We start from the raw sequence: 27,913 nt of genomic DNA, 5'->3' as shown, positions 1-27,913 counted from the left end.
GAATTTCTTTTCACCCGACCGTTGCATGTTGGAATGCTGACATGCAGTCGCACAACTAGGCGGAGACTGAGTAGGGGAGTGAGGGCCGAGGTTAAGGTGGGGGCGGGGCGAGTATGACGGGCGCACTACACAATACTTGCTTGCTATACTACATCCAGAAAAAACAGGAAGTATTTTGATGCATATAGATTACCAAAAAGAACCGAGACAAAGTTACCAGACCTACCCAAAAAGCACCAGACCGTTGACGACAAGGTAGGGTATTTCTACCTTACCGTTGGGAAGGTCACCAGGGTCGCACGGTCCGCAAAGTGCTGAAGACGACGAGACCACCGATTTACACTTTTTTCAACAATCAAACAGTCTCCTTGGAGACTACCAAAAATTGCCGTTGCCGACTATATTTCAAGTCGTCTAGGCGGGGTATTGGGTAAAGTTTTCAACTAGCAATAATCGCGCCTCGGATAAACCTCATAGGCTACGATACTGCCACTGCGCAAAGCTGATTAGACATGGAAATGTGTTCTGGGACCGGGTGTGGGCAACAGTCATCACAGAGCCGGTGAGCTCAACTATCAAAAGAATATCATCCATCCTATGCTATGCTAAACCATGTGCAAGTACAACCCAAGTGCTGTTGTAGAGCAGAGGGCACCACAAGGTGACTTCAAATGACAACAATCACTACAGCATATAACAGAATTTCTTTTCACCCGACCGTTGCATGTTGGAATGCTGACATGCAGTCGCACAACTAGGCGGAGACTGAGTAGGGGAGTGAGGGCCGAGGTTAAGGTGGGGGCGGGGCGAGTATGACGGGCACACTACACAATACTTGCTTGCTATACTACATCCAGAAAAAACAGGAAGTATTTTGATGCAAATAGATTACCAAAAAGAACCGAGACAAAGTTACCAGACCTACCCAAAAAGCACCAGACCGTTGACGACAAGGTAGGGTATTTCTACCTTACCGTTGGGAAGGTCACCAGGGTCGCACGGTCCGCAAAGTGCTGAAGACGACGAGACCACCGATTTACACTTTTTTCAACAATCAAACAGTCTCCTTGGAGACTACCAAAAATTGCCGTTGCCGACTATATTTCAAGTCGTCTAGGCGGGGTATTGGGTAAAGTTTTCAACTAGCAATAATCGCGCCTCGGATAAACCTCATAGGCTACGATACTGCCACTGCGCAAAGCTGATTAGACATGGAAATGTGTTCTGGGACCGGGTGTGGGCAACAGTCATCACAGAGCCGGTGAGCTCAACTATCAAAAGAATATCATCCATCCTATGCTATGCTAAACCATGTGCAAGTACAACCCAAGTGCTGTTGTAGAGCAGAGGGCACCACAAGGTGACTTCAAATGACAACAATCACTACAGCATATAACAGAATTTCTTTTCACCCGACCGTTGCATGTTGGAATGCTGACATGCAGTCGCACAACTAGGCGGAGACTGAGTAGAGGAGTGAGGGCCGAGGTTAAGGTGGGGGCGGGGCGAGTATGACGGGCACACTACACAATACTTGCTTGCTATACTACATCCAGAAAAAACAGGAAGTATTTTGATGCATATAGATTACCAAAAAGAACCGAGACAAAGTTACCAGACCTACCCAAAAAGCACCAGACCGTTGACGACAAGGTAGGGTATTTCTACCTTACCGTTGGGAAGGTCACCAGGGTCGCACGGTCCGCAAAGTGCTGAAGACGACGAGACCACCAATTTACACTTTTTTCAACAATCAAACAGTCTCCTTGGAGACTACCAAAAATTGCCGTTGCCGACTATATTTCAAGTCGTCTAGGCGGGGTATTGGGTAAAGTTTTCAACTAGCAATAATCGCGCCTCGGATAAACCTCATAGGCTACGATACTGCCACTGCGCAAAGCTGATTAGACATGGAAATGTGTTCTGGGACCGGGTGTGGGCAACAGTCATCACAGAGCCGGTGAGCTCAACTATCAAAAGAATATCATCCATCCTATGCTATGCTAAACCATGTGCAAGTACAACCCAAGTGCTGTTGTAGAACAGAGGGCACCACAAGGTGACTTCAAATGACAACAATCACTACAGCATATAACAGAATTTCTTTTCACCCGACCGTTGCATGTTGGAAGGCTGACATGCAGTCGCACAACTAGGCGGAGACTGAGTAGGGGAGTGAGGGCCGAGGTTAAGGTGGGGGCGGGGCGAGTATGACGGGCACACTACACAATACTTGCTTGCTATACTACATCCAGAAAAAACAGGAAGTATTTTGATGCATATAGATTACCAAAAAGAACCGAGACAAAGTTACCAGACCTACCCAAAAAGCACCAGACCGTTGACGACAAGGTAGGGTATTTCTACCTTACCGTTGGGAAGGTCACCAGGGTCGCACGGTCCGCAAAGTGCTGAAGACGACGAGACCACCGATTTACACTTTTTTCAACAATCAAACAGTCTCCTTGGAGACTACCAAAAATTGCCGTTGCCGACTATATTTCAAGTCGTCTAGGCGGGGTATTGGGTAAAGTTTTCAACTAGCAATAATCGCGCCTCGGATAAACCTCATAGGCTACGATACTGCCACTGCGCAAAGCTGATTAGACATGGAAATGTGTTCTGGCACCGGGTGTGGGCAACAGTCATCACAGAGCCGGTGAGCTCAACTATCAAAAGAATATCATCCATCCTATGCTATGCTAAACCATGTGCAAGTACAACCCAAGTGCTGTTGTAGAGCAGAGGGCACCACAAGGTGACTTCAAATGACAACAATCACTACAGCATATAACAGAATTTCTTTTCACCCGACCGTTGCATGTTGGAATGCTGACATGCAGTCGCACAACTAGGCGGAGACTGAGTAGAGGAGTGAGGGCCGAGGTTAAGGTGGGGGCGGGGCGAGTATGACGGGCACACTACACAATACTTGCTTGCTATACTACATCCAGAAAAAACAGGAAGTATTTTGATGCATATAGATTACCAAAAAGAACCGAGACAAAGTTACCAGACCTACCCAAAAAGCACCAGACCGTTGACGACAAGGTAGGGTATTTCTACCTTACCGTTGGGAAGGTCACCAGGGTCGCACGGTCCGCAAAGTGCTGAAGACGACGAGACCACCAATTTACACTTTTTTCAACAATCAAACAGTCTCCTTGGAGACTACCAAAAATTGCCGTTGCCGACTATATTTCAAGTCGTCTAGGCGGGGTATTGGGTAAAGTTTTCAACTAGCAATAATCGCGCCTCGGATAAACCTCATAGGCTACGATACTGCCACTGCGCAAAGCTGATTAGACATGGAAATGTGTTCTGGGACCGGGTGTGGGCAACAGTCATCACAGAGCCGGTGAGCTCAACTATCAAAAGAATATCATCCATCCTATGCTATGCTAAACCATGTGCAAGTACAACCCAAGTGCTGTTGTAGAGCAGAGGGCACCACAAGGTGACTTCAAATGACAACAATCACTACAGCATATAACAGAATTTCTTTTCACCCGACCGTTGCATGTTGGAAGGCTGACATGCAGTCGCACAACTAGGCGGAGACTGAGTAGGGGAGTGAGGGCCGAGGTTAAGGTGGGGGCGGGGCGAGTATGACGGGCACACTACACAATACTTGCTTGCTATACTACATCCAGAAAAAACAGGAAGTATTTTGATGCATATAGATTACCAAAAAGAACCGAGACAAAGTTACCAGACCTACCCAAAAAGCACCAGACCGTTGACGACAAGGTAGGGTATTTCTACCTTACCGTTGGGAAGGTCACCAGGGTCGCACGGTCCGCAAAGTGCTGAAGACGACGAGACCACCGATTTACACTTTTTTCAACAATCAAACAGTCTCCTTGGAGACTACCAAAAATTGCCGTTGCCGACTATATTTCAAGTCGTCTAGGCAGGGTATTGGGTAAAGTTTTCAACTAGCAATAATCGCGCCTCGGATAAACCTCATAGGCTACGATACTGCCACTGCGCAAAGCTGATTAGACATGGAAATGTGTTCTGGCACCGGGTGTGGGCAACAGTCATCACAGAGCCGGTGAGCTCAACTATCAAAAGAATATCATCCATCCTATGCTATGCTAAACCATGTGCAAGTACAACCCAAGTGCTGTTGTAGAGCAGAGGGCACCACAAGGTGACTTCAAATGACAACAATCACTACAGCATATAACAGAATTTCTTTTCACCCGACCGTTGCATGTTGGAATGCTGACATGCAGTCGCACAACTAGGCGGAGACTGAGTAGGGGAGTGAGGGCCGAGGTTAAGGTGGGGGCGGGGCGAGTATGACGGGCACACTACACAATACTTGCTTGCTATACTACATCCAGAAAAAACAGGAAGTATTTTGATGCATATAGATTACCAAAAAGAACCGAGACAAAGTTACCAGACCTACCCAAAAAGCACCAGACCGTTGACGACAAGGTAGGGTATTTCTACCTTACCGTTGGGAAGGTCACCAGGGTCGCACGGTCCGCAAAGTGCTGAAGACGACGAGACCACCGATTTACACTTTTTTCAACAATCAAACAGTCTCCTTGGAGACTACCAAAAATTGCCGTTGCCGACTATATTTCAAGTCGTCTAGGCAGGGTATTGGGTAAAGTTTTCAACTAGCAATAATCGCGCCTCGGATAAACCTCATAGGCTACGATACTGCCACTGCGCAAAGCTGATTAGACATGGAAATGTGTTCTGGCACCGGGTGTGGGCAACAGTCATCACAGAGCCGGTGAGCTCAACTATCAAAAGAATATCATCCATCCTATGCTATGCTAAACCATGTGCAAGTACAACCCAAGTGCTGTTGTAGAGCAGAGGGCACCACAAGGTGACTTCAAATGACAACAATCACTACAGCATATAACAGAATTTCTTTTCACCCGACCGTTGCATGTTGGAATGCTGACATGCAGTCGCACAACTAGGCGGAGACTGAGTAGGGGAGTGAGGGCCGAGGTTAAGGTGGGGGCGGGGCGAGTATGACGGGCACACTACACAATACTTGCTTGCTATACTACATCCAGAAAAAACAGGAAGTATTTTGATGCATATAGATTACCAAAAAGAACCGAGACAAAGTTACCAGACCTACCCAAAAAGCACCAGACCGTTGACGACAAGGTAGGGTATTTCTACCTTACCGTTGGGAAGGTCACCAGGGTCGCACGGTCCGCAAAGTGCTGAAGACGACGAGACCACCGATTTACACTTTTTTCAACAATCAAACAGTCTCCTTGGAGACTACCAAAAATTGCCGTTGCCGACTATATTTCAAGTCGTCTAGGCGGGGTATTGGGTAAAGTTTTCAACTAGCAATAATCGCGCCTCGGATAAACCTCATAGGCTACGATACTGCCACTGCGCAAAGCTGTTTAGACATGGAAATGTGTTCTGGGACCGGGTGTGGGCAACAGTCATCACAGAGCCGGTGAGCTCAACTATCAAAAGAATATCATCCATCCTATGCTATGCTAAACCATGTGCAAGTACAACCCAAGTGCTGTTGTAGAGCAGAGGGCACCACAAGGTGACTTCAAATGACAACAATCACTACAGCATATAACAGAATTTCTTTTCACCCGACCGTTGCATGTTGGAATGCTGACATGCAGTCGCACAACTAGGCGGAGACTGAGTAGAGGAGTGAGGGCCGAGGTTAAGGTGGGGGCGGGGCGAGTATGACGGGCACACTACACAATACTTGCTTGCTATACTACATCCAGAAAAAACAGGAAGTATTTTGATGCATATAGATTACCAAAAAGAACCGAGACAAAGTTACCAGACCTACCCAAAAAGCACCAGACCGTTGACGACAAGGTAGGGTATTTCTACCTTACCGTTGGGAAGGTCACCAGGGTCGCACGGTCCGCAAAGTGCTGAAGACGACGAGACCACCAATTTACACTTTTTTCAACAATCAAACAGTCTCCTTGGAGACTACCAAAAATTGCCGTTGCCGACTATATTTCAAGTCGTCTAGGCGGGGTATTGGGTAAAGTTTTCAACTAGCAATAATCGCGCCTCGGATAAACCTCATAGGCTACGATACTGCCACTGCGCAAAGCTGATTAGACATGGAAATGTGTTCTGGGACCGGGTGTGGGCAACAGTCATCACAGAGCCGGTGAGCTCAACTATCAAAAGAATATCATCCATCCTATGCTATGCTAAACCATGTGCAAGTACAACCCAAGTGCTGTTGTAGAACAGAGGGCACCACAAGGTGACTTCAAATGACAACAATCACTACAGCATATAACAGAATTTCTTTTCACCCGACCGTTGCATGTTGGAAGGCTGACATGCAGTCGCACAACTAGGCGGAGACTGAGTAGGGGAGTGAGGGCCGAGGTTAAGGTGGGGGCGGGGCGAGTATGACGGGCACACTACACAATACTTGCTTGCTATACTACATCCAGAAAAAACAGGAAGTATTTTGATGCATATAGATTACCAAAAAGAACCGAGACAAAGTTACCAGACCTACCCAAAAAGCACCAGACCGTTGACGACAAGGTAGGGTATTTCTACCTTACCGTTGGGAAGGTCACCAGGGTCGCACGGTCCGCAAAGTGCTGAAGACGACGAGACCACCGATTTACACTTTTTTCAACAATCAAACAGTCTCCTTGGAGACTACCAAAAATTGCCGTTGCCGACTATATTTCAAGTCGTCTAGGCGGGGTATTGGGTAAAGTTTTCAACTAGCAATAATCGCGCCTCGGATAAACCTCATAGGCTACGATACTGCCACTGCGCAAAGCTGATTAGACATGGAAATGTGTTCTGGGACCGGGTGTGGGCAACAGTCATCACAGAGCCGGTGAGCTCAACTATCAAAAGAATATCATCCATCCTATGCTATGCTAAACCATGTGCAAGTACAACCCAAGTGCTGTTGTAGAGCAGAGGGCACCACAAGGTGACTTCAAATGACAACAATCACTACAGCATATAACAGAATTTCTTTTCACCCGACCGTTGCATGTTGGAAGGCTGACATGCAGTCGCACAACTAGGCGGAGACTGAGTAGGGGAGTGAGGGCCGAGGTTAAGGTGGGGGCGGGGCGAGTATGACGGGCACACTACACAATACTTGCTTGCTATACTACATCCAGAAAAAACAGGAAGTATTTTGATGCATATAGATTACCAAAAAGAACCGAGACAAAGTTACCAGACCTACCCAAAAAGCACCAGACCGTTGACGACAAGGTAGGGTATTTCTACCTTACCGTTGGGAAGGTCACCAGGGTCGCACGGTCCGCAAAGTGCTGAAGACGACGAGACCACCGATTTACACTTTTTTCAACAATCAAACAGTCTCCTTGGAGACTACCAAAAATTGCCGTTGCCGACTATATTTCAAGTCGTCTAGGCAGGGTATTGGGTAAAGTTTTCAACTAGCAATAATCGCGCCTCGGATAAACCTCATAGGCTACGATACTGCCACTGCGCAAAGCTGATTAGACATGGAAATGTGTTCTGGCACCGGGTGTGGGCAACAGTCATCACAGAGCCGGTGAGCTCAACTATCAAAAGAATATCATCCATCCTATGCTATGCTAAACCATGTGCAAGTACAACCCAAGTGCTGTTGTAGAGCAGAGGGCACCACAAGGTGACTTCAAATGACAACAATCACTACAGCATATAACAGAATTTCTTTTCACCCGACCGTTGCATGTTGGAATGCTGACATGCAGTCGCACAACTAGGCGGAGACTGAGTAGGGGAGTGAGGGCCGAGGTTAAGGTGGGGGCGGGGCGAGTATGACGGGCACACTACACAATACTTGCTTGCTATACTACATCCAGAAAAAACAGGAAGTATTTTGATGCATATAGATTACCAAAAAGAACCGAGACAAAGTTACCAGACCTACCCAAAAAGCACCAGACCGTTGACGACAAGGTAGGGTATTTCTACCTTACCGTTGGGAAGGTCACCAGGGTCGCACGGTCCGCAAAGTGCTGAAGACGACGAGACCACCGATTTACACTTTTTTCAACAATCAAACAGTCTCCTTGGAGACTACCAAAAATTGCCGTTGCCGACTATATTTCAAGTCGTCTAGGCAGGGTATTGGGTAAAGTTTTCAACTAGCAATAATCGCGCCTCGGATAAACCTCATAGGCTACGATACTGCCACTGCGCAAAGCTGATTAGACATGGAAATGTGTTCTGGCACCGGGTGTGGGCAACAGTCATCACAGAGCCGGTGAGCTCAACTATCAAAAGAATATCATCCATCCTATGCTATGCTAAACCATGTGCAAGTACAACCCAAGTGCTGTTGTAGAGCAGAGGGCACCACAAGGTGACTTCAAATGACAACAATCACTACAGCATATAACAGAATTTCTTTTCACCCGACCGTTGCATGTTGGAATGCTGACATGCAGTCGCACAACTAGGCGGAGACTGAGTAGGGGAGTGAGGGCCGAGGTTAAGGTGGGGGCGGGGCGAGTATGACGGGCACACTACACAATACTTGCTTGCTATACTACATCCAGAAAAAACAGGAAGTATTTTGATGCATATAGATTACCAAAAAGAACCGAGACAAAGTTACCAGACCTACCCAAAAAGCACCAGACCGTTGACGACAAGGTAGGGTATTTCTACCTTACCGTTGGGAAGGTCACCAGGGTCGCACGGTCCGCAAAGTGCTGAAGACGACGAGACCACCGATTTACACTTTTTTCAACAATCAAACAGTCTCCTTGGAGACTACCAAAAATTGCCGTTGCCGACTATATTTCAAGTCGTCTAGGCGGGGTATTGGGTAAAGTTTTCAACTAGCAATAATCGCGCCTCGGATAAACCTCATAGGCTACGATACTGCCACTGCGCAAAGCTGTTTAGACATGGAAATGTGTTCTGGGACCGGGTGTGGGCAACAGTCATCACAGAGCCGGTGAGCTCAACTATCAAAAGAATATCATCCATCCTATGCTATGCTAAACCATGTGCAAGTACAACCCAAGTGCTGTTGTAGAGCAGAGGGCACCACAAGGTGACTTCAAATGACAACAATCACTACAGCATATAACAGAATTTCTTTTCACCCGACCGTTGCATGTTGGAATGCTGACATGCAGTCGCACAACTAGGCGGAGACTGAGTAGGGGAGTGAGGGCCGAGGTTAAGGTGGGGGCGGGGCGAGTATGACGGGCACACTACACAATACTTGCTTGCTATACTACATCCAGAAAAAACAGGAAGTATTTTGATGCATATAGATTACCAAAAAGAACCGAGACAAAGTTACCAGACCTACCCAAAAAGCACCAGACCGTTGACGACAAGGTAGGGTATTTCTACCTTACCGTTGGGAAGGTCACCAGGGTCGCACGGTCCGCAAAGTGCTGAAGACGACGAGACCACCGATTTACACTTTTTTCAACAATCAAACAGTCTCCTTGGAGACTACCAAAAATTGCCGTTGCCGACTATATTTCAAGTCGTCTAGGCGGGGTATTGGGTAAAGTTTTCAACTAGCAATAATCGCGCCTCGGATAAACCTCATAGGCTACGATACTGCCACTGCGCAAAGCTGATTAGACATGGAAATGTGTTCTGGGACCGGGTGTGGGCAACAGTCATCACAGAGCCGGTGAGCTCAACTATCAAAAGAATATCATCCATCCTATGCTATGCTAAACCATGTGCAAGTACAACCCAAGTGCTGTTGTAGAGCAGAGGGCACCACAAGGTGACTTCAAATGACAAAAATCACTACAGCATATAACAGAATTTCTTTTCACCCGACCGTTGCATGTTGGAAGGCTGACATGCAGTCGCACAACTAGGCGGAGACTGAGTAGGGGAGTGAGGGCCGAGGTTAAGGTGGGGGCGGGGCGAGTATGACGGGCACACTACACAATACTTGCTTGCTATACTACATCCAGAAAAAACAGGAAGTATTTTGATGCATATAGATTACCAAAAAGAACCGAGACAAAGTTACCAGACCTACCCAAAAAGCACCAGACCGTTGACGACAAGGTAGGGTATTTCTACCTTACCGTTGGGAAGGTCACCAGGGTCGCACGGTCCGCAAAGTGCTGAAGACGACGAGACCACCGATTTACACTTTTTTCAACAATCAAACAGTCTCCTTGGAGACTACCAAAAATTGCCGTTGCCGACTATATTTCAAGTCGTCTAGGCGGGGTATTGGGTAAAGTTTTCAACTAGCAATAATCGCGCCTCGGATAAACCTCATAGGCTACGATACTGCCACTGCGCAAAGCTGATTAGGCATGGAAATGTGTTCTGGGACCGGGTGTGGGCAACAGTCATCACAGAGCCGGTGAGCTCAACTATCAAAAGAATATCATCCATCCTATGCTATGCTAAACCATGTGCAAGTACAACCCAAGTGCTGTTGTAGAGCAGAGGGCACCACAAGGTGACTTCAAATGACAACAATCACTACAGCATATAACAGAATTTCTTTTCACCCGACCGTTGCATGTTGGAATGCTGACATGCAGTCGCACAACTAGGCGGAGACTGAGTAGGGGAGTGAGGGCCGAGGTTAAGGTGAGGGCGGGGCGAGTATGACGGGCACACTACACAATACTTGCTTGCTATACTACATCCAGAAAAAACAGGAAGTATTTTGATGCATATAGATTACCAAAAAGAACCGAGACAAAGTTACCAGACCTACCCAAAAAGCACCAGACCGTTGACGACAAGGTAGGGTATTTCTACCTTACCGTTGGGAAGGTCACCAGGGTCGCACGGTCCGCAAAGTGCTGAAGACGACGAGACCACCGATTTACACTTTTTTCAACAATCAAACAGTCTCCTTGGAGACTACCAAAAATTGCCGTTGCCGACTATATTTCAAGTCGTCTAGGCGGGGTATTGGGTAAAGTTTTCAACTAGCAATAATCGCGCCTCGGATAAACCTCATAGGCTACGATACTGCCACTGCGCAAAGCTGTTTAGACATGGAAATGTGTTCTGGGACCGGGTGTGGGCAACAGTCATCACAGAGCCGGTGAGCTCAACTATCAAAAGAATATCATCCATCCTATGCTATGCTAAACCATGTGCAAGTACAACCCAAGTGCTGTTGTAGAGCAGAGGGCACCACAAGGTGACTTCAAATGACAACAATCACTACAGCATATAACAGAATTTCTTTTCACCCGATCGTTGCATGTTGGAATGCTGACATGCAGTCGCACAACTAGGCGGAGACTGAGTAGGGGAGTGAGGGCCGAGGTTAAGGTGGGGGCGGGGCGAGTATGACGGGCACACTACACAATACTTGCTTGCTATACTACATCCAGAAAAAACAGGAAGTATTTTGATGCATATAGATTACCAAAAAGAACCGAGACAAAGTTACCAGACCTACCCAAAAAGCACCAGACCGTTGACGACAAGGTAGGGTATTTCTACCTTACCGTTGGGAAGGTCACCAGGGTCGCACGGTCCGCAAAGTGCTGAAGACGACGAGACCACCAATTTACACTTTTTTCAACAATCAAACAGTCTCCTTGGAGACTAACAAAAATTGCCGTTGCCGACTATATTTCAAATCGTCTAGGCGGGGTATTGGGTAAAGTTTTCAACTAGCAATAATCGCGCCTCGGATAAACCTCATAGGCTACGATACTGCCACTGCGCAAAGCTGATTAGACATGGAAATGTGTTCTGGGACCGGGTGTGGGCAACAGTCATCACAGAGCCGGTGAGCTCAACTATCAAAAGAATATCATCCATCCTATGCTATGCTAAACCATGTGCAAGTACAACCCAAGTGCTGTTGTAGAGCAGAGGGCACCACAAGGTGACTTCAAATGACAACAATCACTACAGCATATAACAGAATTTCTTTTCACCCGACCGTTGCATGTTGGAAGGCTGACATGCAGTCGCACAACTAGGCGGAGACTGAGTAGGGGAGTGAGGGCCGAGGTTAAGGTGGGGGCGGGGCGAGTATGACGGGCACACTACACAATACTTGCTTGCTATACTACATCCAGAAAAAACAGGAAGTATTTTGATGCATATAGATTACCAAAAAGAACCGAGACAAAGTTACCAGACCTACCCAAAAAGCACCAGACCGTTGACGACAAGGTAGGGTATTTCTACCTTACCGTTGGGAAGGTCACCAGGGTCGCACGGTCCGCAAAGTGCTGAAGACGACGAGACCACCGATTTACACTTTTTTCAACAATCAAACAGTCTCATTGGAGACTACCAAAAATTGCCGTTGCCGACTATATTTCAAGTCGTCTAGGCGGGGTATTGGGTAAAGTTTTCAACTAGCAATAATCGCGCCTCGGATAAACCTCATAGGCTACGATACTGCCACTGCGCAAAGCTGATTAGACATGGAAATGTGTTCTGGGACCGGGTGTGGGCAACAGTCATCACAGAGCCGGTGAGCTCAACTATCAAAAGAATATCATCCATCCTATGCTATGCTAAACCATGTGCAAGTACAACCCAAGTGCTGTTGTAGAGCAGAGGGCACCACAAGGTCACTTCAAATGACAACAATCACTACAGCATATAACAGAATTTCTTTTCACCCGACCGTTGCATGTTGGAATGCTGACATGCAGTCGCACAACTAGGCGGAGACTGAGTAGGGGAGTGAGGGCCGAGGTTAAGGTGGGGGCGGGGCGAGTATGACGGGCACACTACACAATACTTGCTTGCTATACTACATCCAGAAAAAACAGGAAGTATTTTGATGCATATAGATTACCAAAAAGAACCGAGACAAAGTTACCAGACCTACCCAAAAAGCACCAGACCGTTGACGACAAGGTAGGGTATTTCTACCTTACCGTTGGGAAGGTCACCAGGGTCGCACGGTCCGCAAAGTGCTGGAGACGACGAGACCACCGATTTACACTTTTTTCAACAATCAAACAGTCTCCTTGGAGACTACCAAAAATTGCCGTTGCCGACTATATTTCAAGTCGTCTAGGCGGGGTATTGGGTAAAGTTTTCAACTAGCAATAATCGCGCCTCGGATAAACCTCATAGGCTACGATACTGACACTGCGCAAAGCTGATTAGACATGGAAATGTGTTCTGGGACCGGGTGTGGGCAACAGTCATCACAGAGCCGGTGAGCTCAACTATCAAAAGAATATCATCCATCCTATGCTATGCTAAACCATGTGCAAGTACAACCCAAGTGCTGTTGTAGAGCAGAGGGCACCACAAGGTGACTTCAAATGACAACAATCACTACAGCATATAACAGAATTTCTTTTCACCCGACCGTTGCATGTTGGAATGCTGACATGCAGTCGCACAACTAGGCGGAGACTGAGTAGGGGAGTGAAGGCCGAGGTTAAGGTGGGGGCGGGGCGAGTATGACGGGCACACTACACAATACTTGCTTGCTATACTACATCCAGAAAAAACAGGAAGTATTTTGATGCATATAGATTACCAAAAAGAACCGAGACAAAGTTACCAGACCTACCCAAAAAGCACCAGACCGTTGACGACAAGGTAGGGTATTTCTACCTTACCGTTGGGAAGGTCACCAGGGTCGCACGGTCCGCAAAGTGCTGAAAACGACGAGACCACCGATTTACACTTTTTTCAACAATCAAACAGTCTCCTTGGAGACTACCAAAAATTGCCGTTGCCGACTATATTTCAAGTCGTCTAGGCGGGGTATTGGGTAAAGTTTTCAACTAGCAATAATCGCGCCTCGGATAAACCTCATAGGCTACGATACTGCCACTACGCAAAGCTGATTAGACATGGAAATGTGTTCTGGGACCGGGTGTGGGCAACAGTCATCACAGAGCCGGTGAGCTCAACTATCAAAAGAATATCATCCATCCTATGCTATTCTAAACCATGTACAAGTACAGCCAAAGTGCTGTGGTAGAGCAGAGGGCACCACAAAAGGCGTTTTTCCACCAAAAACGAACCTGATGTTGAACTGGTGCCTTTCAGAATTCTTTGAACATTGGTGCTATCTAGTGAACCAGCCCGCATTTGCACCAGTTTTGAACCGAACCAATGCGTCATCAACAATGGGTGGTGCATGCAAAAGCAAAAGTTAATGAGATGCATAAACGGGAGAGTGATATGACCAGTTCTCCCAAAAAAACCCCGGCAGAAAGTAGGGTGACCACCTGTCCCGCTTTACGTTGTACTGTACAGCAATTTTACCCTTCGTCCCGCCTCGCGCAAATTGAGCATCTGTCCAGCTTTTTCATTCGACCCTGGCCAATTGAAAATAAATACACAAACACGTTCATAGGCGTAGTGTTAACTTATGTCCAATTGTTCAGAGGAAGGCAATAAAATCGATAGTCGATAGGCTGAGTCGTACGTCAATCTCAAACTGTTGCCTGGTGCACAAACGCCTCCGCAACGTTGTCAAAGATCTCAAATTGGAGAGAACTGTTTAAAGGTGAACTATGCAAGTTTGTTTGGCTTAGTTTGCCTTAACTGATTAGCTTCGGAGTCATTGGAATGGTTATTTGACTTATTCTGGGTTGAATGATGACTGTCTCCCTTCCCCCTAGCACCTGTGAGTGGAAAAGACACGCTTGCAAGTTTGTACAGACAGAAAGTTTTGCAGCCTCGTGATCATGCTCATGAAAAGGCAGACTGACCGATTGAGTACTGTTGTAAAATATACACACACATGAAGATAGAGTCCGACAATTTCACCATAGAAATGTATTGTGAGCCAATTACGATTACGATATTTACGAGCAATAGCGTAGCCTGATCTAGGGTGGTCATTTTTAGTGTCTCTATAACATAAAAAAAAAAATCGATGGTCACCAGATATTGTATGCTTTGGTATTCACGTCCATATAGTGGCATATTTTGCACGCCCAAATTATGACTATATAGCCTATACCAAAATGAAATTTCTGTTTTAAACAAACTCTTAATCAAAGAAACCAAATTCACCATGTGAAATCCTATGCCAGATGATTGTTTTACAGAAAAAGCCACGTTTTGCGCAAATTAATTTACGAGTTGACATCGGTTGACATTAGCTAACTTCATGTAGCCTAATCATATATTAGCCCAGCTTGCTGTCACATTACAGAGGGGTATTTCACAAAACCTAGATAAGGGATTAAGCCGGGATTTTTTGGTTATCCTGGATGAACTAACCCTTGACTCGGTTTCACAAAAGAGATGCTACATAAGTTGCCATGGGAATTTATTCTCTGAAGCTAGCCTGCTCCCGACCAGGCTAACAGCCAAGCTAAGTTAATTCTAATGGTAATTACATTATCTGATTGGTTCAGCTAGCTGTCATTCAAATCAGACCTGCATGCGATTTTTGAAAGAGCTGTATTCCATTTATATACTATTTGCTACTTGCATTTACTCGCAAAACACAACAGAATGTCTGCCCAATACCATTTAGATATCATTTAAATTATGGTGGCCTTGTAATTAATTACAAAATCGTTGTTTGCATCTTTTTTTGACTGACGTTTGATGAATAGCCTACTGTAGTAGTTGATTGGAAGTGGAGGGGACATTTTTTCGAAGGTGTTGTCAACTAATTCGGCTTTTAAGACAAATTAAGATATATATAGTCATACTGTGTTCATCTTTGCGGTGGCGAAGTGCTTTCTTAATGACGTTGCGTGCCGAGACAAGGAAGCTCTCACACGTGGGTGCATACGTATTTGCATTCACTTGGTCTGCCACACCCACTCCCGATATGTAACAGAAATACTCATGATTCCCATCCAAAAAAGTACAACTTTACCTCGTTGTTAGTCTATATCAAAAGCGGTTGTTCACTTTGTGTGCAAGACGCTATTTTTCGCGTCTTTTTTATTCCCACCGTGAGTTATTTGGGGGAGAAACGAGAACGCGCACAGATACCGAATAACTTACACCTGGCTTGACCTAGCCGCCTCAACTCATCTGCGCTCAGCATTAGTGAAACGTATTTAGCATGTTTACTTTGACCAGGCTTGTGGGGTGTCCTACGAAGCAAGTTAGACTAATCTAGGTTATCTAGACATATCGAGGCTGCACAAAGCCTCAACTCGGGTATTAAGTTAAGTGATCCTACGACAGCAGTGGGGTGTCCTACGAAGCAAGTTAGACAAATCTAGGTTATCTAGACATATCGAGGCTGCACAAAGCCTCAACTCGGGTATTAAGTTAAGTGATCCTACGACAGCAGGTATGTGATAAATTTGTCAAACTAGGCTTTCAGCTCAGATCTGTGCGCGTTCTCGTGGTTGGGGTGATTTTGACCAATCGGGAAACGTGGAGACGCACAAGACAGCCTAGGTTTAAAAACGATTACTTCCGCATTTATGAGCGGTAGCGAAATCTAGGGTGGTCTTTTTTAGTGTCTAACCTATAACATCAAAAAGTCGATGGTCATCAGATATTGTATGGCATGCATGTCCACAGTAGTGACATATTTGCACGCACAACATACTTAAAAGCGCCTTCGAGATTCAAAATGTTTGCAGAGGCGGGGCCGAACCTGTTCAAAGTATGACAGATTAGCACACGTGAGATAACTTCGTTGTTCAAGATAATGGATTGGTTAGAATTGGTCAGAGGGCGGTGATATTTCACGATTTGAGCTATAACTAAGCACATAACCCGCTCCCGAGCAGGTTTGGTTGCGAGCATAAGATACCATGGTGATACAGCGACGTTAAAACAAATCCACTTTCGTATGACAGCATACCCTGGTTTTGAGCGCAACATACCTCGCTAAGGCACTAATCGAGCTTCGTAGGACACCCCACTGGTATGTGATAAATTTGTCAAACTAGGCTTTCAGCTCAGATCTGTGCGCGTTCTCGTGGTTGGGGTGATTTTGACCAATCGGGAAACGTGGAGACGCACAAGACAGCCTAGGTTTAAAAACGATTACTTCCGCATTTATGAGTGGTAGCGAAATCTAGGGTGGTCTTTTTTAGTGTCTAACCTATAACATCAAAAAGTCGATGGTCATCAGATATTGTATGGCATGCATGTCCAAAGTAGTGACATATTTGCACGCACAACATACTTAAAAGCGCCTTCGAGATTCAAAATGTTTGCAGAGGCGGGGCCGAACCTGTTCAAAGTATGACAGATTAGCACACGTGAGATAACTTCGTTGTTCAAGATAATGGATTGGTTAGAATTGGTCAGAGGGCGGTGATATTTCACGATTTGAGCTATAACTAAGCACATAACCCGCTCCCGAGCAGGTTTGGTTGCGAGCATAAGATACCATGGTGATACAGCGACGCTAAAACAAATCCACTTTCGTATGACAGCATACCCTGGTTTTGAGCACAACATACCTCGCTAAGGCACTAATCGAGCTTCGTAGGACACCCCATAGGTCAACCTCGTGTGTCGTCACTTATCTTGGATCTACTTACTCTGGTTTTGTGAAATAGGCCCCTGGTATGTGATAAATTTGTCAAACTAGGCTTTCAGCTCAGATCTGTGCGCGTTCTCGTGGTTGGGGTGATTTTGACCAATCGGGAAACGTGGAGACGCACAAGACAGCCTAGGTTTAAAAACTATTACTTCCGCATTTATGAGCGGTAGCGAAATCTAGGGTGGTCTTTTTTAGTGTCTAACCTATAACATCAAAAAGTCGATGGTCATCAGATATTGTATGGCATGCATGTCCATAGTAGTGACATATTTGCACGCACAACATAGTTAAAAGCGCCTTCGAGATTCAAAATGTTTGCAAAGGAGGGGCCGAACCTGTTCAAAGTATGACAGATTAGCACACGTGAGATAACTTCGTTGTTCAAGATAATGGATTGGTTAGAATTGGTCAGAGGGCGGTGATATTTCACGATTTGAGCTATAACTAAGCACATAAACCGCTCCCGAGCAGGTTTGGTTGCGAGCATAAGATACCATGGTGATACAGCGACGCTAAAACAAATCCACTTTCGTATGACAGCATACCCTGGTTTTGAGCGCAACATACCTCGCTAAGCCACTAATCGAGCTTCGTAGGACACCCCACTGGTTATGTTCAACGAGATTCGTAGTATACCCCACTGCTCCCGACCAGGCTAACAGCCAAGATAAGTTAATTCTAATGGTAATTACATTATCTGATTGGTTCAGCTAGCTGTCATTCAAATCAGACCTGCATGCGATTTTTGAAAGAGCTGTATTCCATTTATATACTATTTGCTACTTGCATTTACTCGCAAATCACAACAGAATGTCTGCCCAATACCATTTAGATATCATTTAAATTATGGTGGCCTTAAAATTAATTACAAAATCGTTGTAATCGACGTTTGATGAATAGCCTACTGTAGTAGTTGATTGGAAGTGGAGGGGACATATTTCGAAGGTGTTTTCAACTAATTTGGTTCAAAGACAGAATAAAGTATATATATAGTCATCTTTGCGGAGGCAAGCGCTTTCTTAATGACGTTGCGTGCCGAGACAAGGAAGCTCTCACACGTGGGTACATACGTAAATTTGCATTCAGTTGGTCTGCTACACCTACTCCCGCTATGTAACAGAAATAATCATGATTCCCCATCCAAAAAAGTAAAACTTTACCTCGTTGTTGTCTATATCAAAAGCGGTTGTTATCTTTATGTGCAAGACGCTATTTTCTGCGTCTTTTTTATTCCAACCGTAAGTTATTTGGGGGAGAAACGAGAACGCGCACACATCCCGAATAACTGACACCTGGCTTGACATAGACGCTCCTGGGGGGTATTTCACAAAACCAAGATAGGGGATTTAGACAGGCTTACTGGGTTATCCTGGATGAACATAGCCTTGAGTTGGTTTCACAGAAGAGATCACATATAAGTTACCATGGGAATTTATACTTGGAAGCTAGCCTGCTCCCGACCAGGCTAACAGCCAAGCTAAGTTAATTCTAATGGTAATTACATTATCTGATTGGTTCTGCTAGCTGTCAGTCAAATCAGACCTCCATGCGATTTTTTCAAAGAGCTGTATTCCATTTATATATTATTTGCTACTTGTATTTACTCGCAAAACACAGCAGAATGGCTGCCTATACCATATGGGTGTCATTTAAATTATGGTGGCCTTATAATACTCGTTGTTTGCTTCTTTTTTGACGGACGTTTGATGAATAGCCTACTGTAGTAGTTGGTTGGAAGTGGAGGGGACATTTTTCGAAGGTGTTTTCAACTAATTCGGCCTTTAAGACAAATTAAGATAATATAGGACATACTTTGTGCATCTTTGCGGTGGCAAAGAGCATGACGTTGCGTGCTGAGACAAGGAAGCTCTCACACGTGGGTGCATACGTAAATTTGCATTCAGTTGATCTGCCACACCTACTCCCGCTATGTAACAGAAATACTCATGATTCCCATCCAAAAAAGTACAACTTTACCTCGTTGTTAGTCTATATCAAAAGCGGTTGTTCACTTTGTGTGCAAGACGCTATTTTTCGCGTCTTTTTTATTCCCACCGTGAGTTATTTGGGGGAGAAACGAGAACGCGCACACATACCGAATAACTTACACCCGTCTTGACCTAGCCGCCTCAACTCATCTGCGCTCAGCATTAGTGAAACGTATTTAGCATGTTTACTTTGACCAGGCTTGGTCAACCGCGTGTGTCGTCACTTATCTTGGATCTACTTACTCTGGTTTTGTGAAATAGGCCCCTGTTCATCCTGGATTGGCGTTAGTGAAACGAGTTTAGCAAGGATGACTAGAGAACGCTATGTCTAAGGCTGGGATTATACTTGCCGTTAGACCAACCGTAAGCGTATGCGTCCGTGTGCGACCTGTGGGGTGTCCTACGAAACTCGATTAGTGGCTTAGCGAGGTATGTTGCGCTCAAAACCAGGGTATGCTGTCATACGAAAGTGGATTTGTTTTAGCGTCGCTGTATCACCATGGTGTCTTATGCTCGCAACCAAACCTGGGGCCTATTTCACAAAACCAGAGTAAGTAGATCCAAGATAAGTGACGACACACGAGGTTGACCAAGCCTGGTCAAAGTAAACATGCTAAATACGTTTCACTAATGCTGAGCGCAGATGAGTTGAGGCGGCTAGGTCAAGCCAGGTGTAAGTTATTCGGTATCTGTGCGCGTTCTCGTTTCTCCCCCAAATAACTCACGGTGGGAATAAAAAAGACGCGAAAAATAGCGTCTTGCACACAAAGTGAACAACCGCTTTTGATATAGACTAACAACGAGGTAAAGTTGTACTTTTTTGGATGGGAATCATGAGTATTTCTGTTACATATCGGGAGTGGGTGTGGCAGACCAAGTGAATGCAAATACGTATGCACCCACGTGTGAGAGCTTCCTTGTCTCGGCACGCAACGTCATTAAGAAAGCACTTCGCCACCGCAAAGATGCACACAGTATGACTATATATATCTTAATTTGTCGAATTAGTTGAAAACACCTTTGAAAAATGTCCCCTCCACTTCCAATAAACTACTAGGCTATTCATCAAACGTCCGTCAAAAAAAAAAAAAATAAGCAAACAACGAGTATGTTATTAATTATAAGGCCACCATAATTTAAATAACATCCATATGGTATTAGGCAGACATTCTGCTGTGTTTTGCGAGTAAATGCAAGTAGCAAATAATATATAAATGGAACACAGCTCTTTGAAAAAATCGCATGGAGGTCTGATTTGAATGACAGCTAGCAGAACCAATCAGATAATGTAATTACCATTAGAATTAACTTAGCTTGGCTGTTAGCCTGGTCGGGAGCAGGCTAGCTTCCAAGTATAAATTCCCATGGTAACTTATATGTGATCTCTTCTGTGAAACCAAGTCAAGGCTATGTTCATCCAGGATAACCCAGTAAGCCTGTCTAAATCCCCTATCTTGGTTTTGTGAAATACCCCCCTGGTCGGGAGCGGGTTATGTGCTTAGTTATAGCTCAAATCGTGAAATATCACCGCCCTCTGACCAATTCTAACCAATCCATTATCTTGAAAAACGAAGTTATCTCACGTGTGCTAATCTGTCATACTTTGAAGAAAGTCCAGTCCCGCCTCTGCAAACATTTATAATCTCGAAGGCGCTTTTAACTACGTTGTGCGTGCAAATATGTCACTACTATGGACATGCATGCCATACAATATCTGATGACCATCGACTTTTTGATGTTATAGGTTAGACACTAAAAAAGACCACCCTAGATTTCGCTACCGCTCATAAATGCGGAAGTAATCGCTTTTAAACCTAGGCTGTCTCGTGCGTCTCCACGTTTCCCGATTGGTCAAAATCACCCCAACCACGAGAACGCGCACAGATCTGAGCTGAAAGCCTAGTTTGACAAATTTATCACATACCTGCTGTCGTAGGATCACTTAACTTAATACCCAAGTTGAGGCTTTGTGCAGCCTCCTGCTGTGTCCTGTGTACAGACTCGCTGCAGCATTACGCACCTTACTGGAGGTCTTCACCAGGGGGAGACTAGTAGCCTAATATCAGATGTGGATGTGGCCATGTGCCATTGTTTACTCTCATGATTGCCCCCAGGGGCCTATTTCACAAAACCAGAGTAAGTAGATCCAAGATAAGTGACGACACACGCGGTTGACCAAGCCTGGTCAAAGTAAACATGCAAAACACGTTTCACTAATGCTGAGCGCAGATGAGTTGAGGCGGCTAGGTCAAGCCAGGTGTAAGTTATTCGGTATGTGTGCGCGTTCTCGTTTCTCCTCCAAATAACTCACGGTTGGAATAAAAAAGACGCGAAAAATAGCGTCTTGCACACAAAGTGAACAACCGCTTTTGATATAGACTAACAACGAGGTAAAGTTGTACTTTTTTGGATGGGAATCATGATTATTTCTGTTACATAGCGGGAGTAGGTGTGGCAGACCAAGTGAATGCAAATGTACGTATGCACCCACGTGTGAGAGCTTCCTTGTCTCGGCACGCAACGTCATTAAGAAAGCGCATTGCCACCGCAAAGATGCACACAGTATGACTATATATATCTTAATTTGTCGAATTAGTTGAAAACACCTTTGAAAAATGTCCCCTCCACTTCCAATAAACTACTAGGCTATTCATCAAACGTCCGTCAAAAAATAAGCAAACAACGAGTATGTTATTAATTATAAGGCCACCATAATTTAAATAACATCCATATGGTATTAGGCAGACATTCTGCTGTGTTTTGCGAGTAAATGCAAGTAGCAAATAATATATAAATGGAATACAGCTCTTTGAAAAAATCGCATGGAGGTCTGATTTGAATGACATCTAGCTGAACCAATCAGATCATGCAATTACCATTAGAATTAACTTAGCTTGGCTGTTAGCCAGTGGGGTATACTACGAATCTCGCTGAACATAACCAGGCTTTCTTAGGATAACCTGGATTGCTAAAAACGAAAGTCGCAATCAGAGTTGAGTGGTATTACGAAACTCACTCACGGATGAATTTATCAAACTAGGCTTTCGGCTCAGATCTGTGCGCGTTCTCGTGGTTGGGGTGACTTTGACCAATCGGGAAACGTGGAGATGCACAAGACCGCCTTGGTTTAAAAACGATTACTTCCGCATTTATGAGCGGCAGAGAAATCTAGGGTGGTCTTTTTTAGTGTCTAACCCATAACTTCAAAAAATCGATGGTCATCAAATATTGCATGGTATGCACGTCCATAGTAGTGACATATTTGCACGCGCAACATAGTTAAAAGCGCCTTCGAGATTCAAAATGTTTGCAAAGGCGGGGCTGAACCTGTTCGAAGTTTGACAGATTAGCACACGTGAGATAACTTCGTTTTTCAAGATAATGGATTGGTTAGAATTGGTCAGAGGGCGGTGACTTTTCACGATTTGAGCTATAACTAAGCACATAACCTGCTCCCGACCAGGTTTGGTTGCGAGCATAAGATACCATGGTGATACAGCGACGCTAAAACAAATCCACTTTCGTATGACAGCATACCCTGGCTTTGAGCGCAACATACCTCGCTAACCGACTAATCGAGATTCGTAGTATACCCCACTGGTCGGGAGCAGGCTAGCTTCCAAGTATAAATTCCCATGGTAACTTATATGTGATCTCTTCTGTGAAACCAAGTCAAGGCTATGTTCATCCAGGATAACCCAGTAAGCCTGTCTAAATCCCCTATCTTGGTTTTGTGAAATACCCCCCAGCTTTGATGTCGATAATGCATCTTGCAGTCACTTTGTTTTGGCAATGATCGCCCCCTACTTTCTTGTCAGTATTGCATCTCGCGGACGCGTCGTGTTCGCTTGCGACGACGTGCACGACCGACGCACCAAACGACCGCAAAATACGCGAGGCAGCCATGATGCGTACACGAACGCGTTGTCTACAGCAAGTCTAAACGTGCCTAAACCTGGGGCCTATTTCACAAAACCAGAGTAAGTAGATCCAAGATAAGTGACGACACACGCGGTTGACCAAGCCTGGTCAAAGTAAACATGCAAAACACGTTTCACTAATGCTGAGCGCAGATGAGTTGAGGCGGCTAGGTCAAGCCAGGTGTAAGTTATTCGGTATGTGTGCGCGTTCTCGTTTCTCCCCCAAATAACTGACGGTTGGAGTAAAAAAGACGCGAAAAATAGCGTCTTGCACACAAAGTGAACAACCGCTTTTGATATAGACTAACAACGAGGTAAAGTTGTACTTTTTTGGATGGGAATCATGATTATTTCTGTTACATAGCGGGAGTAGGTGTGGCAGACCAAGTGAATGCAAATGTACGTATGCACCCACGTGTGACAGCTTCCTTGTCTCGGCACGCAACGTCATTAAGAAAGCGCTTTGCCACCGCAAAGATGCACACAGTATGACTATATATATCTTAATTTGTCGAATTAGTTGAAAACACCTTTGAAAAATGTCCCCTCCACTTCCAATAAACTACTAGGCTATTCATCAAACGTCCGTCAAAAAATAAGCAAACAACGAGTATGTTATTAATTATAAGGCCACCATAATTTAAATAACATCCATATGGTATTAGGCAGACATTCTGCTGTGTTTTGCGAGTAAATGCAAGTAGCAAATAATATATAAATGGAATACAGCTCTTTGAAAAAATCGCATGGAGGTCTGATTTGAATGACAGCTAGCAGAACCAATCAGATAATGTAATTACCATTAGAATTAACTTAGCTTGGCTGTTAGCCTGGTCGGGAGCAGGCTAGCTTCCAAGTATAAATTCCCATGGTAACTTATATGTGATCTCTTCTGTGAAACCAAGTCAAGGCTATGTTCATCCAGGATAACCCAGTAAGCCTGTCTAAATCCCCTATCTTGGTTTTGTGAAATACCCCCCTGGCTTTATCGATTATCTTGGATGTCTTAATTCTGCTTTTGTGAAATACCCCTCTGGTGTGTAAGCACACATGTGCAAAATTGAAAATGCAGCACTCAGGTGTGCTATACAGTCTTGTTGCGTTTGCAGTAGTTGCTCTTCAGAGTCAAAGTGTATGTACTTTATGCAGTAGTTTTTGTTTGTCTACAGATTTTATTTGTTCAATTGATTTCATTGTTGGTTGATTACTGTAACTGATTATGGTTAGAAATACTGTAAGTATTGAAAGAGATACTTGAAATATTCAGTCTACAGCAGTCTTCAGTGTTGTACAGTGCAAGTGCAAGTTTATAGACCTATTTATGTACACTTTCCCTATGTCGAACTAATCATGAAGAATGTTGTGGGTTTGTCACTATTTTTTGGACATCTAAATGATCCCTTACATAACAATGTCTGGGCAAAAATCTAGCACATGCTATTTCCTAATTTTTCTTTTTACAAATGCGTTTTGCATTTATCACTGCAGTGTGAAACTGGCTGCAATAGTGTCTGATCATTGAGGACTGTGTTTGTTAAATGACAACTAATAGCATTTTTACAAATATGTGTATATGTTTTGACTGAAGTGTGTATGTTTTGACTGAAGTGTGTTTGTTTTGACTGAAGTGTTTCATTTTGCAAAGAATCTAGGAATTATGCAAAATGAGTGTGGCGTTTGGATACCTGTGCTTAAATTTTGTTAAAAAGAACTCGGTTTGAAAAATTGTGTGTAAGCAATTGGAAAAAACTGTAAATACGTATTTAATTACTTTAGTGTATTTTGTAATTTGTATTTTGCAGGATTGGAAAAAATCAAATGTACTTTGTAACAAAATACTTTGAGGGGTTGTATTTAGAATATTTAAAATACTTAAATACTTAACAAAAATCTCATCATTTCCCCCCTCAAATTAGCCAAAAATTCATCACACAGTTAAATATAGCCTCTTAGTATAACAATGACAATATGCTATGCTTATCATTGTCTGGGAGCCAAAGGTCAGAATCTTTAGGACATTAACCCCATGACATGAGGATTTATGTAAGGTATCAACCAAGGTGTCCTGATCTGCAGAAATAATGGAGGAGACTGAGGCAAAAACCTCCCCAACGCGAAATAGTCTCGAGTTTTCACCTCCCAGTTAATTAATTCTGTATATTGAGACACCACAGGATGTTACTTTATTTGTCCCCCGTGTTGCCAGTCATGTATGAAGGCAAAAGGCATGCAAGGCCAACCTGTTCAATCTGTTGTACTACTTTCATTGAAAACGGAAAATGATGGTGGGTAGTTTGCTTCGTCAGAGTTGATTCCACTGTTGCAAAGCCTGCTTGTTGTCAGTTCAATCATCGTTTATATTGATAAAGGATGCTGATTAACATTTTTTACTAGATCTACTTCACGGGTAGCCTGGCTCCGCCTTCCTACGTACTTCCGTTCAGTTTTCATTTCACTCCACTACGTAGTCTGGGTCTGTGGTATATTCACAGGTTTTCTCAAGACAAAAATGTGCAGGTCCAATCAGCGAACAGAGGGAGTAGCTGAGAACGATGACGTTGAGGTCGCTAGTTTGAGCATGTCACCTCACGACCAAACGTTTATCGATTGGTTATGGCAGATCTGAGAGGCTCTGGGCAGAGTATCCGCATTCAAGGAAATTCATGCATGGCAATGGAAAGTGTCCAGACTCTCTGTACATTATGAATGTACGAGAGTATGATAGGACCAGGCTACTTCAGCCCAAAGTAAAGAATTTAGGCCTCTGTCCGCCAATAAAAAACTAGTATTTCATTTTAAAAGTTGGTATACCATGATTATTGTGGGGGTATTTTTGTATTTTCTAATTACTAATTACTTGTATTTTAATTAAATACATTTTTCACATCCGTATTTTGTATTTTATTTTGTTACATTTTCTACGCCAGTATTTGTATTTTGTAACAAAATAGTTTTTGATGTATTTGTGCCCACCTCTGCATAGCGGGAATAGGTGTGGCCAGAGAATGTCTAATAAGGGGAGAAGGACCACTAGCGAAATACTTCCGCATGGTACTGCAACTAGAGGGCGATCGCGAGCAAGTGATGAATGAATGGGTAGCAATGGAGCTGAACCCCCCAGTACCACATTTCTCGTTATATATTTTTTTCTCCTAAAATTGCATTAATGCATGCGATGCAGGATAACTTGACTTGACAATCAGCTGACCAATACAATTTTCAATATGTGTTGTTATTCCTAAAAACCCTTTCAAAGTTTTCATGTCACGTGACACAAGCGAACCACTTTACGGCCATAGACCTAAAAGAAGGTTCAGCTTCACGACGGTCGTAATCGGTCGCGATTGTCGCAAGCATCCATGAGCTAAATGCTAGCATGTTACAGGGAAAACGGCCCATCCTATGAAAAGCAGAAAGGACATGAGTGACTTTTTATTTCATTTCCAGTGGAAAACCTATACTCAGGTAGCTACTACGACAATGTACATTAAGAAATGAAGTTGTCAACTGTGAAAAAAACGAGTTCTAGCCGCTTAGCCCCATAGACCGAGATTCATTTATCACTTGCTCGGCAACGCCCCCAGCGGAATTTCAACAGATTGCATGAACAATCCGGTACAATGGAGTTAATAGGAAGTGGACCGGCTCTCCCTAAAGGGGCTCTGGTGTGGCAGACCAACTGAATGCAAATTTACGTATGCACCCACGTGTGAGAGCTTCCTTGTCTCGGCACGCAACGTCATTAAGAAAGCGCTTGCCTCCGCAAAGATGCACAAAGTATGACTATATAATTATATCTTTATTCTGTCTTTGAACCAAATTAGTTGAAAACACCTTCGAAATATGTCCCCTCCACTTCCAATCAACTACTAGGCTATTCATCCAACGTCAGTCAAAAAAAGATGCAAACAACGATTTTGTAATTAATTACTAGGGCACCATAATTTAAATGATATCTAAATGGTATTGGGCAGACATTCTGTTGTGTTTTGCGAGTAAATGCAAGTAGCAAATAGTATATAAATGGAATACAGCTCTTTCAAAAATCGCATGCGGGTCTGATTTGAATGACAGCTAGCTGAACCAATCAGATAATGTAATTACCATTAGAATTAACTTATCTTGGCTGTTAGCCTGGTCGGGAGCAGGCTAGCTTCAGAGAATAAATTCCCATGGCAATTTATGTAGCATCTCTTTTGTGAAACCGAGTCAAGGGTAAGTTCATCCAGGATAACCAAAAAATCCCGGCTTAATCCCTTATCTAGGTTTTGTGAAATACCCCTGGGGGGTATTTCACAAAACCAAGATAGGGGATTTAGACAGGCTTACTGGGTTATCCTGGATGAACATAGCCTTGACTTGGTTTCACAGAAGAGATCACATATAAGTTACCATGGGAATTTATACTTGGAAGCAAGCCTGCTCCCGACCAGGCTAACAGCCAAGCTAAGTTAATTCTAATGGTAATTACATTATCTGATTGGTTCTGCTAGCTGTCATTCAAATCAGACCTCCATGCGATTTTGTCAAAGAGCTGTAGGCTATTCCATTTATATATTATTTGCTACTTGCATTTACTC

At 44.2% G+C, this 27,913-nt stretch overlaps 20 non-coding genes across 20 annotated transcripts; all 20 read right to left on the bottom strand.

The window, feature by feature from the left end:
* Positions 1–363: 363 nt before the first annotated feature.
* LOC134063237 (U4 spliceosomal RNA) lies at positions 364–504 on the bottom strand. The gene has a single exon (XR_009936000.1). It is a non-coding gene; the product is annotated as a U4 spliceosomal RNA (small nuclear RNA).
* A 558-nt stretch (positions 505–1,062) lies between these two features.
* On the bottom strand, positions 1,063–1,203 carry LOC134063236 (U4 spliceosomal RNA). The gene has a single exon (XR_009935999.1). It is a non-coding gene; the product is annotated as a U4 spliceosomal RNA (small nuclear RNA).
* Positions 1,204–1,761: 558 nt separating this feature from the next.
* On the bottom strand, positions 1,762–1,902 carry LOC134063235 (U4 spliceosomal RNA). The gene has a single exon (XR_009935998.1). It is a non-coding gene; the product is annotated as a U4 spliceosomal RNA (small nuclear RNA).
* Positions 1,903–2,460: 558 nt separating this feature from the next.
* LOC134063234 (U4 spliceosomal RNA) lies at positions 2,461–2,601 on the bottom strand. The gene has a single exon (XR_009935997.1). It is a non-coding gene; the product is annotated as a U4 spliceosomal RNA (small nuclear RNA).
* Positions 2,602–3,159: 558 nt separating this feature from the next.
* Positions 3,160–3,300, bottom strand: LOC134063233 (U4 spliceosomal RNA). The gene has a single exon (XR_009935996.1). It is a non-coding gene; the product is annotated as a U4 spliceosomal RNA (small nuclear RNA).
* A 558-nt stretch (positions 3,301–3,858) lies between these two features.
* On the bottom strand, positions 3,859–3,999 carry LOC134063291 (U4 spliceosomal RNA). The gene has a single exon (XR_009936054.1). It is a non-coding gene; the product is annotated as a U4 spliceosomal RNA (small nuclear RNA).
* Positions 4,000–4,557: 558 nt separating this feature from the next.
* On the bottom strand, positions 4,558–4,698 carry LOC134063290 (U4 spliceosomal RNA). The gene has a single exon (XR_009936053.1). It is a non-coding gene; the product is annotated as a U4 spliceosomal RNA (small nuclear RNA).
* Positions 4,699–5,256: 558 nt separating this feature from the next.
* LOC134063232 (U4 spliceosomal RNA) lies at positions 5,257–5,397 on the bottom strand. The gene has a single exon (XR_009935995.1). It is a non-coding gene; the product is annotated as a U4 spliceosomal RNA (small nuclear RNA).
* A 558-nt stretch (positions 5,398–5,955) lies between these two features.
* LOC134063231 (U4 spliceosomal RNA) lies at positions 5,956–6,096 on the bottom strand. Its single transcript, XR_009935994.1, has one exon. It is a non-coding gene; the product is annotated as a U4 spliceosomal RNA (small nuclear RNA).
* Positions 6,097–6,654: 558 nt separating this feature from the next.
* On the bottom strand, positions 6,655–6,795 carry LOC134063230 (U4 spliceosomal RNA). Its single transcript, XR_009935993.1, has one exon. It is a non-coding gene; the product is annotated as a U4 spliceosomal RNA (small nuclear RNA).
* A 558-nt stretch (positions 6,796–7,353) lies between these two features.
* LOC134063289 (U4 spliceosomal RNA) lies at positions 7,354–7,494 on the bottom strand. The gene has a single exon (XR_009936052.1). It is a non-coding gene; the product is annotated as a U4 spliceosomal RNA (small nuclear RNA).
* Positions 7,495–8,052: 558 nt separating this feature from the next.
* Positions 8,053–8,193, bottom strand: LOC134063288 (U4 spliceosomal RNA). Its single transcript, XR_009936051.1, has one exon. It is a non-coding gene; the product is annotated as a U4 spliceosomal RNA (small nuclear RNA).
* A 558-nt stretch (positions 8,194–8,751) lies between these two features.
* On the bottom strand, positions 8,752–8,892 carry LOC134063228 (U4 spliceosomal RNA). Its single transcript, XR_009935991.1, has one exon. It is a non-coding gene; the product is annotated as a U4 spliceosomal RNA (small nuclear RNA).
* A 558-nt stretch (positions 8,893–9,450) lies between these two features.
* On the bottom strand, positions 9,451–9,591 carry LOC134063227 (U4 spliceosomal RNA). The gene has a single exon (XR_009935990.1). It is a non-coding gene; the product is annotated as a U4 spliceosomal RNA (small nuclear RNA).
* Positions 9,592–10,149: 558 nt separating this feature from the next.
* Positions 10,150–10,290, bottom strand: LOC134063226 (U4 spliceosomal RNA). Its single transcript, XR_009935989.1, has one exon. It is a non-coding gene; the product is annotated as a U4 spliceosomal RNA (small nuclear RNA).
* Positions 10,291–10,848: 558 nt separating this feature from the next.
* Positions 10,849–10,989, bottom strand: LOC134063225 (U4 spliceosomal RNA). Its single transcript, XR_009935988.1, has one exon. It is a non-coding gene; the product is annotated as a U4 spliceosomal RNA (small nuclear RNA).
* A 558-nt stretch (positions 10,990–11,547) lies between these two features.
* On the bottom strand, positions 11,548–11,688 carry LOC134063293 (U4 spliceosomal RNA). The gene has a single exon (XR_009936056.1). It is a non-coding gene; the product is annotated as a U4 spliceosomal RNA (small nuclear RNA).
* A 558-nt stretch (positions 11,689–12,246) lies between these two features.
* LOC134063224 (U4 spliceosomal RNA) lies at positions 12,247–12,387 on the bottom strand. Its single transcript, XR_009935987.1, has one exon. It is a non-coding gene; the product is annotated as a U4 spliceosomal RNA (small nuclear RNA).
* A 558-nt stretch (positions 12,388–12,945) lies between these two features.
* Positions 12,946–13,086, bottom strand: LOC134063294 (U4 spliceosomal RNA). Its single transcript, XR_009936057.1, has one exon. It is a non-coding gene; the product is annotated as a U4 spliceosomal RNA (small nuclear RNA).
* Positions 13,087–13,644: 558 nt separating this feature from the next.
* Positions 13,645–13,785, bottom strand: LOC134063292 (U4 spliceosomal RNA). The gene has a single exon (XR_009936055.1). It is a non-coding gene; the product is annotated as a U4 spliceosomal RNA (small nuclear RNA).
* Between the last annotated feature and the right edge of the window lie 14,128 nt (positions 13,786–27,913).

The sequence above is a fragment of the Sardina pilchardus genome, chromosome 17 (assembly GCF_963854185.1).
Source record: "Sardina pilchardus chromosome 17, fSarPil1.1, whole genome shotgun sequence".
In the NCBI taxonomy this organism is placed as follows: domain Eukaryota; kingdom Metazoa; phylum Chordata; class Actinopteri; order Clupeiformes; family Clupeidae; genus Sardina; species Sardina pilchardus.
The sequence above is the reverse complement of the archived record's forward strand: the minus strand, read 5'-3'. Positions and strand labels throughout refer to the sequence as shown.